The sequence below is a fragment of the Euleptes europaea genome, chromosome 20, assembly GCF_029931775.1.
Source record: "Euleptes europaea isolate rEulEur1 chromosome 20, rEulEur1.hap1, whole genome shotgun sequence".
In the NCBI taxonomy this organism is placed as follows: Eukaryota; Metazoa; Chordata; class Lepidosauria; order Squamata; family Sphaerodactylidae; genus Euleptes; species Euleptes europaea.
The window spans coordinates 21,483,709-21,496,343 of NC_079331.1; the positions used below are offsets into that span (position 1 = coordinate 21,483,709).

The window sequence follows — 12,635 nt, forward strand, 5'->3', positions numbered from 1 at the left end:
GTGGGGTTTTCAAGGCAAGAGATGAACAGAGGTTTGCCATTACCTGCCTTTACGTAGCAACCCTGGACTTCCTTAGTGGTCTCCCATCCAAGTACTAACCAGGGCTGACCCTGCTTCTGAAATCGGGCTAGCCTAGGCCATCCAATTGAGGGCACCTAATAGACTGGACTAAATAAGATTCCTCTACAACTGCTCTCCGCTGCACTTGAGCACTACCGTTACAGCTGGGCAGCTACCCATTAGTTGTCAGATGCTAGAAGAAGAAGAGTTGGTTTTTATATGCCGACCTTCTCTCCCACTTAAGGAAGAATCAAACCAGCTTACCATCCCCTTCCCCTCCCCACAATAGACACCCTGTGAGGTAGGTGGGGCCGAGAGAGATGTGACTAGCCCAAGGTCACCCAGCTGGCTTCATGTGGAGGAGTGGGGAATAGAACCCAGTTCTCCAGATCAGAGTCCACCGCTCCAAACCCCCGTTCTTAACCACTATACCACGCTGGCTCCCAGAAAGTGTCCACCTGGCCCTGTAAAGCCTCAGAATCTGGTGTGCCTTCTCAAGATGAATAACTCTTTTATAGTACAAAAACAAAAATTCCAAAAAATCTATCCTCAGACTTCCCGTACTTACTCATTAGTCTATCAGCTTAACTGTCTGTCCACTCAGCGTTTGCCCTGATTCGCTTCCCACAGCTTGCCCAGCCTTTTGTCTGCCCAACTAGGGCCACCCGCTCTGAGAGCTACATTAATTCCACTGTTGTATCCCGTCTTGTCTCAGAAAACCAATGCCCCTATTTCATAATTGGAGAGATGCAAGAATAACTAGCCTCATTTTAAAGTGCCAGCATTCCAAATGCAAACTATTATCTGGGGGGAAATAATTTCAAGATGACAGAATGCCAAAACCGCCAATATAAAACATAAATATTCATCAGAGATGCAGCAGATCGTGAAATCCATTAGAGGAGAAAATAAGCTTCTTAAATGGCTGCTTAAACCACAAGACAGATAGAGAAATAAAAATTAAGGTGCTGTTATCTGAATATCAAACAAGGTCTGCTCTGTAGAAAGTAATGACTAGAATCAACCGCTCATTACGCTTGCTGTATGACCAGCAAGTACTGAAAAGAATTTTCATTAATTAAAGGCAAATCACAAGACTTCTACGTGCCAAGTTGTGCTAACATGGAGACAAGAGGAAGCTAAGAGATTTAATCTCTCCAAAGAAGGTTAAACTTATGCCCAGCTGGCTCCAAACATCACCACCACCAGAAGAAAAGATGCCTCCAGGCACACACAAAGGAGAAACCCATGGTGGATGGCTTCTCCTTAGACTTGCCAGATCTTGTTAAGCAGTGGAATTTCAAAGTCACAGTCTTGTAAATTTCCTCAAGGTTCGACTATGGTCCTTCGAAGCAGCTTGCCGGACGCTAGCAGGCAAGCCCATGGCTGAGCTCCAATAAGGAGTTTATCTTGTATTAATTTGGTTTCCCTCCTGAGACTACAGTCCTTCCTGTTGCTGCTGGCCCTACTGCTGGAGAAGAGAGAGGGGACTCGCTTGCTCAAAGAGGAATGGTGTGATGCAGAAACACACAGCACAGGCAAAAAATGGGACCTACAGAACTACTGTAGGCATTCCCAAGGGCTTGAGCATGGCTGGAGGGATTTCTAATTTTCCCCTCTTTGAAAGTAAATTGAATATCTCTCCTGAGATAACTATGAAGTCAATTTTATAACTGAAGTTGACAAATAAATACCTGCCATCCATTTACTGAATTATATCAGTTCAGCTATGACATCCTCATTAATGTTCATAACTGGATGTCTGGTAACTGACCTCCTCTTGCCTTGTGTTGACTTTCCAAGCTTTTAGTGCCAGATGAAGACACATTTCTTTTGCGAGTCATTCTGTTCATTTCATTTGTGTGTGTTCCCAACATTTTTAAAATTTCAGATAGGGGCTCTTTGCCAGTATCCTTTTATGTGTTTGCTGTTGTTTTGAAGGGTTCTTTCTTTGCCCCAAGTTTTCATATTTTAACATGTTTGTGATTTTTCTTGTGTATCTTCACTTTTGGGAAGGGCCAAACCACATAATATGTTTAATGAATCGGTTTGGCTCAATTTCTGCACAGCCACATGACAGTGGCAGGGGGTGACTGAAGGATTTGGATGTTTTGTTAAAGATAGGTAAGAAAGCTGTACTGTTTGTATTTTGCTCTTGTATTTAGGGTATTTTATTTGGTAATAATATCTTTACTGTTTTCTAGGCTTTACGTTCCATTTGTAAGGATGCCTTTAACAGACAAAGAAGCTCTGCAGTTCTATATTTATTGTGACCTTGCTGTAACTGTTAAGGCACAAGAATTTTAAAACTTTATTAATGATTTATATAGGACAATTGTTTTAATCAACATTTTTATTTGTTCATTAATCTTGCAGAGTACTACGCCCAAAAGTCATAAAGATTGTAGAAATTTGATATAATTTTCAGTCTGGTGTGTTAGTTTCTTTTAGAACACTAAAGAAGGCAAATACGCCAAACTGGGTATGGTGTACATGTGACTATATTTATGGTTTGTGTATGATTGTATGTCTTGTTGTATATTATGCCAATTGTGTTATTTTAATACATGTGTTTGGAAGGTTCCTTGCAAGGCCATATAGGAGTCATTAGCATCATTTGGTTTTAACTTGTATTAAATTTGTATGTACTTAGACAACTTTTTAATGGTTTAGCTTTGAATTATATTGTTGATCTTGTTAGCTGTTTTTTTGCTTGACCTTCTAGGTACTTAATTCAATTTCTGCACAGCCACATGGAAGCGGCAGGGATCTCACTTCCCCAAGCGCCACAGGGCCCCATTCAGATCAGGACTAGGTGTGTGCATTAGGATACACCTGAGCCGAAAATTCTTTGGTTTGACATTAGTCCTGTCAAGCTTCCACTGCCAGAGTAGTATTGGGTTCTGTTGGGCTTATGCCCATTGCCATTGGTTCAGCTGGGCTTGCAAAAGTGCCGCCCCTTCAGAAGGAGAAGAGTTGGTTTTTATATGCTGACTTTCTCTGCCACTCAAGGGAGAATCAAACAGGCTCCCAATCACTTTCCCTTCCCCTCCCCACAACAGACACCCTGTGAGGTAGGCAGGGCTGAGAGAGTGTGACTAGCCCAAGGTAACCCAGCTGGCTTCATGTGGAGGAGTGGGGAAACAAATCTAGTTCACCAGATTAGCCTCCACTGCTCATGTGGAGGAGAGAGGAATCAAACTCGGTTATCCAGATCAGAATCCACCACTCCAAACCACCGCTCTTAATCACTACACCACGCTGGTAGTGGTTCTCTGGTTTGACATTTGTTCTGTTGGGCTTGGCACAGCTTGTGGTTGTACTGGGATTACTGGGTTCTGCAATGGTTCTGTTGGGCTTGTTGTGTTGGTTCTTCCATGGAAGGCATGATTTGACCAGTGATTGCTGCTTGCAGGCATGGCTTTTGCCTAGAAGAAGCTTGGAGGTTTTTTTCTTTTATCCTCCGCAGCAAATAATGGAGGATGGCTGGGGGGCACCCTGATCAAGGGCCCATAGAACTGGCCCCCTTGGTCCAATCTACTTGAAACTTGGTACCAGCAGCTTTGCAGCAATTTTGGTGCCTGTACCTTCAAAAACACCTCCCCCCACCACCTGGAACATTTCCCAATAGGGAATAATGGACCTGAAAAAAATTAGATTCCTGAGAAAAACCCAAATAGAAAAGCCGACTGAAATTAAATCAATCGAAGACGGAGGTCCTTTGGCTCGGCCGGGGTGGCTTTGGGGTGGGGTGCCGGCTCCCGACGGCGTGCAATTAACATCTGTACCTGCCGTCAAGAGTCGGTGTGATCCTCGATGCCTCCTTATCTATGGAGGCTCAGGTCACAGCCGTGGTCAAGGCGGCCTTTTCCCATCTCCGCCGGGCCCGGCAGCTGGCGCCTTACCTCTTCCACCCCGACCTAGCCACGGTGATCCATGCGACCGTCACCTCTAGACTGGATTACTGTAACTCGCTTGACATAGGGCTGCCCTTGAGACTGACCCAAAGGCTCTAGCTGGTGCAAAACGCTGCGGCGAGGCTCCTCACGAGGTCTTCACCGCGGGATCATATAACACCAGTGTTAAAACAACAGCACTGGCTCCAGCTGGAGTATCGGATCAGGTTCAAGGTGCTGGTTTTGACCTTTAAAGCATTACATGGTTTGGGACCATCGTACCTGCGGGACCGCCTCTCCTGGTATGCCCCCCAGAGAGCGTTACGATCTGTTAACAGTAATTTACTGGTGGTCCCTGGCCCAAAGAATGTGCGGCTGTTCTCAACGAGGGCCAGGGCTTTTTTGGCCCTGGCCCCGGCCTGGTGGAATAGTCTTCCTGGTAACATCAGGGCCCTGCTGTAAGCACTTGTTCCAGTAGGACTCCTTAAAGCAACATCCGCAGACAGGCAGTCCAAAAGAAAGTTGACTTTATTGGAAAACATACAGTTATTCAGAGCTTGCAGAAGTAAAAAGGCAGGAATGGGGGGGCAAGGACATACAGCAGAATATATGGAGGAATAGTGGTCATACAGGTCATATCAGATAGTACAGGTTGACATGGCAACCCCAGGCTAACGGTGCCAGGCTCCCACGGGCATCAAAGGCTGGAGAGGAATGCAACGGTTAGATAAACAATCCTTGAGCAAAGCATCTGCGAGAAGACAAAACACCTCCAACTGCAGGGGGAAGAGAGCAGGCCTGACATTCTGCTCCCCTCAGGGCCCCCTCTCGTCTTGTCAGGGGGCTGGCTTGTGGGGGTAGGAGGTATGGAAGGCGCGTACCAGGCGAGGGGCGGAGACATGGCACGAGCGAACCCACTCGTCTTGGGCAGGGGCAAAGTGCCTCCAACGAACGAGATATTGGAGGGAGCCGTAACGAATATGCGAGTCCAGGATCTTAGCTACTTCAAAATGCTCCTCCCCCCCTACCATGACCGGTTGTTCAGGAGGAGGGTTGGGATGCCACTCTGGGGAGGGAACATGAGGTTTCAGAAGGCTTATATGGAAAACGGGATGTATGCGTCTCAGTGTCTTTGGCAGGGAGAGTTCCACGGTCACAGGATTAATGATCCGAGAAATGGGGTAGGGACCCACGTATTTGGCACTGAGTTTTCCACACGGGCGGGTGGATCGGAGATTTTTGGTGGACAAGTAGACCAAATCACCCACGGTAAAATTCTGGCTGGGAGACGGGTGTTTGTCAGCTTGAGCTTTGTATTTACGTTTAGCCCACTCAAGGTTTTTCACCAGCCAGGGCCAGGTGTGAGCAGGGGAGAAGAGCAATTCAGTGGGGCGGTCTACTTTGGTAAGGTATTGGGGAAGTCGGGATGGGACATCCGCCAGCACATTTTGTTTCCCCGGAACATGCTTGAGAACGAAACGGAATTGAGCAAAGAAGTCAGCCCAGCGTAGCTGCTTCGCGGACAGTTTACGGGTTCCAGTGAGTGCCTCCAGGTTTTTGTGATCTGTCCAAACCTCAAAGGGGACCTTGGAACCCTCAAGGAATTGCCTCCAAATAGTGAGGGCATGGTAGACAGCGGCTGCCTCTTTTTCCCAAATGGGCCAGTTCAGCTGAGAGTGCGCAAACATTTTTAGAGAAATATGCGCAGGGGTGCAACAGACCATCTTTTCCCTGCTGTAAAAGAGCACCTCCCATAGCTACGTCGGAAGCGTCTACTTGTACTATAAACATGTATTCAGGATCTGGATGTTTTAGTACTGGTTCAGAGGTGAACAGTTGTTTAAGGGTTTCGAAAGAGATCTGGCATTGGGGAGTCCATTGGATCCTTGTTGTGGGTAATGTGGCTGAAGTCCCCTTTCCCTTAGTCTTAAGTAGGTCAGTGATTGGGAGTGCTACTTGAGCGAAATTGGGAATGAACCCTCGACAAAAGTTGGCAAAGCCGAGAAATTGCTGCACTTGTTTGCGGGTTGAGGTCGGATCCCAATCGATTACAGACTGTACTTTAGCAGGGTCCATGGTGAGACCTTGGTGCGAAATAATGTCTCTGAGGCGTTGTAAGACTTCTCTCACTAGAGCAACATGCTCGTCCATAGAGTTGGAATAGATAAGGATATCATCTAGATAAACTACCATGCCTCAGTATAACAAGTCATGTAGGATCTCGTTAATCAATTGCATGAAGACCCCCGGAGCCCCCTGTAATCCGAATGGCATCACAAGAAATTTAAACATACCAAAACAGCTGGAAAAGGCTGTGAGGGGCTCGTCTCCGTGACGAATCCTGACTCGATAATAAGTTTCAACTAAGTCCAGTTTGGTGAAAATGCGCCCCTCCTTTAGTTGCCCTAGGATGTCCGAAATCAAAGGAATGGGGTAGGCACTGGTCTGAGTAACTGCATTGAGTTTTCAAAAATCAATGCACAAGCGTAAATCACCCGTTTTCTTGCGGACAAAGAAAGCGGGGGAAGAGTTAGGGGCGGAAGATGGCCGTATGAACCCTCGAGCGACATTCTTGTCTAAAAAGTCCCGCAACATGGTACGTTCAGCAGCGCTCATGGGATAAATTTTACTCTTCGGAAGCTTACCATCCTTCACCACTTCAATGGCGCAGTCCGTTCTGCGGTGTGGGGGGGTAATGCATCGCATTCCTTTGCGCCAAAAATGTCTGCAAAGTCCCGATATTCAACGGGTAGCAAAGAAGGAGGGTGTGTGTCAGAGACCAATGCTGAGGCTGTTGGAAGGACAACAGCAACTTCGTGGCGGTGTTGGGCACAGTCAGGATCAGAAAACGTAATAGTATCAGCCTTCCAGTCTATAGAAGGGCTGTGTCCCTTGAGCCAGTTTATTCCCAAAATGACTTCGTATCTGATAGGAGCTATGGTGAAGTCGATTTGTTCCCAATTATTGCCAATACACACCGCCACCCCGCGTGTGCGACGGTCAACTGGGCCTCCCCTAAAGCTACTGCCATCCATTTGAGCGAATTGGATGGGATCGGGCAGAGTCTCTGATTTGAAAGTGGCCTCATTGATGAGGGAGCGCCCACAGTGCTTTGACATGTAACTGGGGGCCTCTTTTGTAATGTTTTAACACTACGTCTACATATACAGTATTTTCAACTTCACTCACCATAACAGGAGCCTTGCGTTGTGCAGGAGAAGCTGCAGGGGTCTGCGGTGTCACTCCGCTCACCGCAGACCCTGCCCGTTTTTTGACAGGTCGAGAGGAGATTCCAGATTGAGTGCAGAGGGATTCCAAGTGTGATCCTCATCCGAGGAAGGAGAACTGTCCCCCAATGGGGCACTTGTAATCCAAGACCCCGTTGGGTCGGTAGACGTAGGTTCACTAGGAGTTTCTCTGAAGTGAAGTGTAGAGGGTGCATGTCGTCCCGGAGCAGCGCTATGGGTGGCCGCGGTGCCTCTGCGTTGGGGTCGCCCCCGAGTCCGGGGCGGTGCGTCTGGTCGGGGAGGAAGTGTGAGGTCCGGATGGTGTGGACAGGCAGATGCGAAGTGGCCCATATTGCCGCAAACAAGACAGGCTCCCCTCTGGAATTGGGATTCGCGGTCCTGCGCAGGCCGCATTGGTCTCCATGGGGCGGGAGTTAGAGCTTTAGAAGGAGGTTTTTGGTGACTGCTCCCCTCCCTGGTCCAGCGTCGGACCAGAGATATAAACTGGCGGCAGCTTTCCACCTCCTCCGCCAGTAAAATCCAATCTTCCAGGATGTCGGGATCCCGTTGCATATACGCCCAAGTTCAAGATGTCAGGGTGTAGGGCCTCCCGGAAATAGTGTATTCGGGTGGCTTCAGGCCAATCCACTATTTTACTGGCAAGTCGTTGGAATTCATCTGCGAATTCCCAAGCGGGAGTAGAGCCTGCCGGAGTTGCAGGAGTTCGGCTTTGGCCCTTTCTCCCAAGAAGGGATCCTCGAACCGTCTCCGTAGGGCAAACATGAAATTGTTAAGAGAGCGTATGGATCGGGCCCGAGTGTCAAACTGGAGGACCATCCAGTCGGCCGCTTTCCCCGTCAACAGGGAGGCAACGAAACGAACTCGGCTGTCCTTGGTGGGGAAGTACTGTCCTTGTTCCCTCATGTAACTGTCCACATGATGCAGGAAACAGGGTAGGGCTTCGACCGAGCCATCGTAGGTCACCCTCAACCGAGGCTGCTTCCATTGTATGGGCAGGCGGCTGCCCTGGAGGCGGCGGAAACGGTGCTCCAGGGGCCGGCAACACCGGTGCTCCGAGGGCGGGCACAACTGGTGCTCCAGGAGCCGGTAAAGCAGGAGCGCCAGGAGCTGGCAGAGCCAGGGTTCCAGAAGCCGGCACAACCTGGGGCCCGGGGGCCGGTAAAACCGGCTGAGCTGGCGCTGGTTGGGCCGGGGTAGTTAGAGCTTGCTGCAAACGATCATTTTCTCGAAGCAATCGTTCCATTTGATCCTGTAGACGGGGCACACGATCATTCAAGTCCCGATTTTGGCCCCTCAAGAGGCGCATTTCATCTCCAGCTCCCCCTGTGCGTCGGGACTGGCTGACCCGAAGACCAGTAGCCCAGTGGGATCCGTCATCGTACAGGTCTTCCTCGTCAGAGTAGTCCGATTCTGGCAGACGTTCTGCAAGGCGCCGTGCGCATTGTGTGGTGCGAGACGGGGCAAAAGCTGGGGAAAACGTGGATCCGAATGAGAACCCAAACCCTACAGTGTCTTTAGGACGTACATCCACGGCCGCTCGCGCTCGATCGGCGGCTAACTGTTGCTCTTTGTCGGCCTGAGCCTTGGCCGCCGCCGCATCCGTCGCTCGTAACTGTTCCTCGGCCTTCTTTTGGTCTGCGAGTGCCTGGTTGGCTTCGAGCTTCGAGGCGGCGGTCGTGGTGACGATCAGAAGGGCTTCTTGCTCTAGAAGAGCAAGGAGCGGGGTACAGTCCCCTCCAAGCAGCGGTTGTACTCGGACAGCTAGTGCAGCTGCACCATCCCCGAACGTAGGGGTTAACAGTTGCATTAAATCGGCCATCGTGGTTGTGGTCGGGGGCAGTCCCACGAATAGCAACGCTGTCTGGACAGTGACCTTTTGTGCCTCCGCTAGGCACTCGTTAGGATCTGGAACGAGTGACAGCGGGGTTCCCCCCGCCTGTGCCCCCGCCATGGCTCGGGGTGAGTCGGGGCGGATAGGAACCGCTGCCGAGTCTTGTTGTGCCTCTTGCAACGTCAACCTCGCTAACAAACGAGTCAAGGTTGCCAAGTTGTCTTGCGCTACACGCACTTCTTCCAATAGCCCGTCCAGGGCCAGGAGTTCGTGATGGGCGCTGCAATCTGTGTCCTCAGACGTCCAGGGCCTCACTTCAGCGAGGCAGCGCCACTGAACCCGAACAAATTCCACTAGGCGGTTGATTTCGGCATCAGTCCGCACTGCTTCGAGGAGCACATCACGCAGTAAAGTAGGGTCGTCAGGGATGGTAGACATTCTCAATCGGAGGGCCCAGTTGCTTAAGTCCTCCAGGATTCCAAGCGAGGAAACCATACTCAAGACGCAGGCGAACCCTCCAGGGCTCTAGCCAGGCAGGTGAAAAGGGAGTGATTCCTGCCTTAATATAAGCACTTGTTCCCGTAGTACTCCTTAAAGCAACATCCGCAGACAGGCAGTCCAAAAGAAAGTTGACTTTATTGGAAAACATACAGGTATTCAGAGCTTGCAGAAGTAAAAAGGCAGGAATGGGGGGGCAAGGACATACAGCAGAATATATGGAGGAATAGTGGTCATACAGGTCATATCAGATAGTACAGATTGACATGGCAACCCCAGGCTAACGGTGCCAGGCTCCTACAGGCATCAAAGGCTGGAGAGGAATGCAACGGTTAGATAAACAATCCTTAAGCAAAGCATCTGCGAGAAGACAAAACACCTCCAACTGCAGGGGGAAGAGAGCAGGCCTGACACCTGCGGGATCTTAAGGTGTTTCGCAGGGCCTGTAAAATGGAGCTATTCCGCCAGGCACAACTGAGGATAGCCACAAAAAGAACACCCATCTTTACTGGCCTCCCCATCCCGCCCCCACTTTTGAAATCTGTGGGGGGCTGATCTCCTGACACTTATCTGCTCTGGCACCTAGGTATGGTTATGGCCATCTGATTAGGATTTTAATGTCTGTGGTTTTAATTTTTTATGGTTTCATATTGGATATTTATGTTTTAACTGTTGTTACCCGCCCAAAGCCCGTCTCGCTGGGGATGAGAGTGGGTTATAAATTCAATAAATAAATAAATAAATAAATAAATACATACATCCGATATCACTCCTGGAATTTGGGAATACTTTTCGGGTCAGCGTGGTGTAGTGGTTAAGACCAGTGGTTTGGAGCAGTGGTTTGGAGGTGATCTGGTGAACTGGATTTGTTTCCCCACTCCTACACATGAAGCCAGCTGGGTGACCTTGGGCTAGTCACAGCTCTCTTAGAGCTCTCTCAGCCCCACCTAACACACAGGGTGTCTGTTGTGGGGAGGGGAAGGTGATTGTAAGCCGGTTTGATTCTCCCTTAAGTGGCAGAGAAAGTCAGCATATTAAAACTAACTCTTCTTCTTCAATTTACCTGAATCCAAAAATACCATTTTTTTTTGCACAGAGGCAGGAGAGAAGGGGACTCTGCCTCCCTCCCTCCCCCACCCCACCCCCACACACACCATTTTCTGGAACCAAAATGTCAGGGGATGAGTTTGCAAGTACAGCTCTGCAACAAGGTAAAAATGCCCCCCCCCCCCCGCCATTTTGGCTTAGAAAAACAGGGCAGAGGGGAGGGTAGATTCTATTTATTTATTTACTTCTTTTATACCCCACCATTCTCCCCAATAGAGAGCCAGAGTGGTGTAGTGGTTAAGAACGGCAGACAGTAATCTGGAGAACCGGGTTCGATTCCCCGTTCCTCCACATGCAGCCTGCTGGGTGACCTTGAAGCAGTCACTGTTCTCTCAGAACTCTCTCAGCCCACGTGGAGACAGGCAATGGCTAAACCACCTCCCAACGTCTCTTGCCTAGAAAAGCCTATGCGGTCGCCATAAGTCAGCTGTGACTTGACGGCACTTTCCATCATCACATTCTCCCCAATGGGGATGCAAAATGGTTTATATTATATAGGTATAAAAATAAAAATAAAAAATTGTAACTGAAACAAAAAACCCGGACCGGCTGGAATTGCACTGAAAGATTCTCAGACCCCAATTCCCCTTGTAGGGCTCTTATTTACTCAGGACAAAAGACAGAGACACCAATATGGAAACCATTGTCACAAAATGGGCACTGCACCACTCAAATAACTAACCAGAAACTGTTGAGGAACAGAAGGAGTGGGGCTGTTCAAGATGACAGCAGAGAGAAAAGTTACACGGTAAAGCAAATGGTCAAAAGAATATGCAGAAGACAAAATGGCATTTAAAAATGGTTTAGCCAGGATGTGCCTAATTCTGCCTATTAGCAATTCTTTGTAATAACTGCTGTGGATAGTGGAAGGAAAGGAAATATGAGATTCAATTATGGCAGGGAGCCTCTAGGGAGTCTGAGATACTCTTAAGAATTCAGTACAGGCACTCATCCTAAGTACATGTTATTGAGAAGCAGAGGTCTGCTGAGCACCTGAAGGCTGTAAGTATTATTTCTACAACACTCGTAGAAAACAGAAGACATGTTCTGGTTTGCCATAAGGCTACCAATTGAACAATTTATTTTCTTCTCAAAGGGCTACTGCTATGCAAATACACCCCATAACGTTACCCATCTTGGGCATTAAACTTGCATTACGTGGATATTTTTCATGTTAACTCTTCATCAAAGATCAACTGCTCCATTTCCACATCTGCCAGAATATAACTCGTTCGAGATATTTTCTGTGTTTCAGAAGCAATTTGCAATCCAGCATGAAGGGCTGCTGCTGCAGAAACACACACCCAGAGCTTTAGCGGATATGTGGAACCAGTTGTGAGGGTATTTTTTAAATTCTCTAATTCACCTTGAGCCTCAGTGAGGAAGCAGGGTTTTAAATGAAATAAATCAATAAACATAGCTGAACCTTGCCATACGCCACACATTTCCAGAAATCCGGTCGTGTATGATCGCAACAGTGCAAAACTAGCACAATATTCAGTGACATGTGGGTGCAGTCAAAACAGTACGCCACAGTCACGACGCATACCTACTCTCTCCAGGATCAGAGGAGAATGCCTACCATATTAGGTGCTGGCAGGATAATGCTGCTGCAGTCGTCTTGTTTGTGGGCTTCCCAGAGGCACCTGGTTGGCCTCTGTGTGAACAGACTGCTGGACTTGATGGACCTTGGTCTGATCCAGCAGGGCTTTTCTTATGTTCTTACGAGCATGCCTTTTATATTAGGAGCTGTGGAACAAAGGCAGGACAATGCTGCAGTCATCTCGCTTGTGGGCTTCCTAGAGGCACCTGGTTGGCAACTGTGTGAACAGACTGCTGCACTTGATGGGCCTGGGTCTGATCCAGCAGGGCTTTTCTTATGTCCTTATGTAACTCCTCCAAATGTACAAAGAGACTACAGAAATGCTTTTCACAATAGAGGGCATGCTGGGACACATGGTGAATTCAAAACACAGCACTCTGAGCAACAAAGGG

General features: G+C 48.6%; 1 protein-coding gene across 1 annotated transcript in view; it reads right to left on the reverse strand.

The window, feature by feature from the left end:
* DENND4A (DENN domain containing 4A) overlaps positions 1 to 12,635 on the reverse strand; it is a 110,824-nt gene that overhangs the window by 35,227 nt on the left and 62,962 nt on the right. The window lies entirely within an intron of this gene.